Genomic DNA, 4,311 nt, shown 5'->3' with positions numbered 1-4,311 from the left:
TGCGGGGGCCGCCCGGCCCGCCACGCTCCTCGCCGCCTGTGCCGCGCGGCCGCCGCTCCCCCGGGAGTCGTGAGGAGCCTTTCGCGGAGCAGCGGAGGCGAATGCAGCGACCGCTTGTTGGTCCAGCGGGCAGGGGGTTGCTCTCCCCGGCGAGGGTTGCCGTGAGGCGCTTACCCCCGTTCCCGGCTGGAGCGTGCTTCCCTCAGTGCTGGTGTTTTGTTTTGTTCGGGGTTTTTTGGGGGAATGGGGGTTGGGTTTTTGTTTCCCGCCCGCCCCCAGCCACCTCCCCACTCGCTCCCACCGTGGAATTGTATTCAGGGTAGTAGAAGGGAAGGAAACGCCATGTCTTTCAGCTCTCTCGCACACCTCCTTGTCAGTGAGGTGATGGGGAGTATCAGCTCTGGCACGAGTTTCTACACTGCATCGTGCCTCACAGTACGTGTGTGCGTGTGTCTTAGGGTAAAGGGAGGGTTGGAGGGAGGATTTCCGCTAGATACAGCCGTTAATGCAGGGGAGAAGAGCGTGTCTGCCTTCCTCTGCAAAGTTAGGAAGAAACGGCGGCCCTTGACCAGCGTGTGCGCAGAAGCCCATTCACTTTTTCCAGTTCTGGTACGTTCGGACAGTGAAGATAAGGTGGTGTGTCTGTCCGTAACACTCAGGATTCTTCTTCATGTGTTACTTCTATTAAAAGGGTAGTATGCTTATATGTTCCTCTAAATTATCTTGTTCAGTCTCTAAAAGGTTTGTTCTCCTAACTTCCTTTGCCTTTTTGGCTGGAAAAATAAAAGTCTTTCTCTTGCACCTCGTTTCCTTAGGCTTCAGGTTTATCTATAAAATCTGTTTGCCTGCTGAGAGGGTGGGACCCCCAACATCCAGTCATCACTCCCTCATAAAACTGGGATTGAGGGCTTCCTGGGTGAACCCATTCAATTTCTTTACTCCCTTAGGTTGAGAGTTACAGACATTAGAGTTAGATCTTTAATTTTTCTTTTGTAAGAGTACCTCTTTTCCCTTCTGTTTAGGTAACTAAACTTAAGGGTTCCAATTTTTAATTCTGGATGATGAGTCAGGTCACTAGTTCTTCCGGGCAGCGCCTTTTGATTACCAGAATTATTTTGCTTTTTTAGAGAATGAGAGGGAAATTGGGTTTATGGCTGTTGTTTTTCTTTACAAGTAAGAAACTATTTGTGATGTGAAAGTAAGAATATTTTTTCTTCTTCCTAGGCTCTGATTTGCAGGTTTTTTTTTAAATGGTTTCCTGTTTTACACAATTAATTGGAACTATGTAAACCCTGCCAGAAAACCAGTCAAGCTGTAAAAGCAGCAATGGCTTTGCTATTTTTGAGAGTACCTCCGCTTGTTCTGAAATGGGATGAAGTCTTATGAACTAGATAAATTCTTTAGCCTAGTCTGTATTTGCCACTGTTAATGTTATGGTTAGGCCCTGACTGCCTTTTCTTAGGCTGCCTTGATGACCTTACACAGTGATTGTTTCCGTCAGAATCTTTCTATTCTAAAGCTGGTGATGAGGAGAGAAATGAGTTCCTGTGGGTAGTAGTTAACTTACCGACTATTTTTCTTCTGAGAATTCCTGTTATGGTTTCAACAAAATAAAATTCAGTCTCCTTGTTTTGATGGGGTTTTTGAGCCATTGATACTAAATAGGAGTAACTTCTTTTTAGGCCTGTATATATCAAAAAGATACAATAGGTATAATAAAAAGAAGGTAAATTATTATGAGTGAGTAATTACTTTGATAAAGGTTAAAGCTGAGTAGATCTTTAAGCATGATGAGTGCCTCTTAAATTCTGCTCTGCAGAGTTGCCATTTGGAGCCAGAGGATGAGGAAGACTTTGTATTTGGATAGCAAATATGGAGAGTTTGCTCTGAGCCACTCTTCCCTTTGAGAGTCACTGAATGTGAAGTAAGCAGTTTCTGACAAGGAATCCAGTTGCTTTTTAAAAGTGATTTTTGAAGAGAGACTCTGGTATGCTGTTCCTTGTTCCTGATTGCAGCTACAGGTATTCATGAAGAAAATATGTTCTTTATTGAACTCAATTTTAAAACTGCTGACATGCTATACCGGGAAGGGAGTTCCTCTTTGAATTTGGGCAGTGCTGGTTACAAATTTTAAGGTTCTGTTTTTCTCCTGTCTCGAAAAGAGATACCTTTTTCTCTGTGTACTTCCCCCCTTACCTCTCCTCCCACAATCTGTCTGTTCTGATTGCAGGAATTGGCAGTGGTACTTATTAAACAACGAAGTGGTTGTTTGGTGTTTTTTTTTTTCTTTCTGCCTTCAAAGAAAATCTGTAAGACAACCAATCCAAGACATTACTTCTGGTGGGACCTTTGCAGTTTGCTACATTACCTTTAGATGTCCACCATGTATCTTGTTTCTTTGAGTTTACTTTGTGACGTGAAACTTTTTCAAAATATAAGCACACAATTAAAAATGTGAAATTTCTATGTATTGGTAATCTGCAGAACATGAGCTGTGCGTTCATATTTCCAGCAGTTCATCCAGAGTTGCTTCCCTGTTTTGTACTGACTGTTGCAGCTGTCAGTGGTGTTCCGTATCATTTTGAGGAGTCCTTATGGAAACTGTCGATGGAACTTGGTGGAGCCCCGGAGAAGAAAATCTGTTCTTTCTGGGCAAGTTAGTTAAGGGTGACAATAGGTAGACTAACTTATTTTGTATTCTAATGTTCCATAACCGAGTATGCTAAGTCTGGTTTTATACATGGGTGTTGGGTTTCCTTGATCTAAGGTCTGTTTGGCTGTTTTTAACCTACAGGCTCATCTAACTCATCCTGTCAGGTTTCATCCTTTCTGTCTGTCTTTTAAAATATGTGATATCTAAGGGAAAACCTTTATTGGCTTTCTTGTGTGAGGTTGTTTGTTTTTTTTTTTTCCAGACCCTGATATAAAGGGCATATTGTAACATCAGTTGGCAAGGAGGGTAGATGGGAATTGGACCTGTGTCCCCAGCTTTTTGTAGCTTATAGGAAGGTATTGTAGCCCACTGTAACTGTAGAGCTGCCAGACTCTGTTATCTTACTCTAGGGATGTGGCAGGTTTATGGCTAGAAATGCAGAAGCTAGTTTAAACTCATCTTGGTGTAGTACTTTTTCTGGCCACAGTATGTGTACTGATTAGTAGACAATCCCTGGCAGTGATTTGGTATGCTATTCGTTATTTCAAGGCTAACAAGAATTTCATTGTTAATAGTGCTTGAATATAATCCAGACATCTTTTCTGCAAAGAGCGGAGGTGTAGTATCAGCGAACTGCCAAAACTAGGCTGGTAAATATTAATTTCTTGTGTTTTGACATCGGCGTTGTTAAAACACTCTTTAGCGTAGGAGCAGGATGTATATTTGGGATGTGGAAACTGCAGTGACGATCATATCTATGACTTGTGAAAAATAGTCTTTCTGGTTGGACCAGGTAGCTCCTTGATCATATGGGAAGGCAGCACTCTTACAAATTCTAGAATACCAATATCAGTATTTAATTTCTGTATAAAATAATTCTGCTTGCTCTTTTAAAGAGCCTTCTATAGACTCCTAAGGTGGAAAATATAGATTACTTAGGCGTTTATTTTCCTGGAGTTACTGAACCTGTACTGTGACTTTTGATTCTTTTGTTCAGAATTAACAGTGAAGACACTAATGATTTATTGTAAAGAACTTGGTAATTTGTCATTCACCATTTTTATTTCTTTTTTAATGTGAAGATGAGGAAGGGGGAAGGTTATCAGACAAATATATTTCTAGGGACATTCTGTATAACACTAGGTGTTTCAGAACCTGTTGAAAGAAGAAGGAATTGATCACTGCTCAGGTGATTGTATGATTCTCTTGTAGTATCGAATGGATTTAAATATGTAAAACAAGCAGATCTATTGGTGAATGAGCTGGTTTTCATTCTGGAAGATAGTATGTTTGTATTGGAGAAGATGGGATTATTTTAGAGCTTTTATCAAAATAGAGTATTTTTCCTTAGTAATTCTACAATGTGTGTCAAACTCAGTGTCTTGAATCTCTCAGTTTGGGGTATACTAAAAACAAACAAACAAACCAACCCACAAAATAGGAACGATTCTGCTGCCCCATCAAAACTTTTTTTACTGCTAAATCACTAAGAGTCTGCTCTCTTGTATATTTTGCTTTCTTCTAGCTCCCAGGTAGGTGGCTTCTGTGTGCTGTTGAATTTTAATTGATCCCATTATAACTCCTGATTCCCAACTTTCTGCCTCACCCCAGTTGGTGTTTGGATATTGCTGTTGGTTTGTTCTTTCTGGGCTGGTATA

This window comes from Charadrius vociferus, unplaced genomic scaffold (assembly GCF_000708025.1).
Source record: "Charadrius vociferus isolate BGI_N301 unplaced genomic scaffold, ASM70802v2 scaffold326, whole genome shotgun sequence".
Lineage (NCBI taxonomy): Eukaryota > Metazoa > Chordata > Aves > Charadriiformes > Charadriidae > Charadrius > Charadrius vociferus.
Note: the sequence above shows the minus strand (reverse complement) of the source record.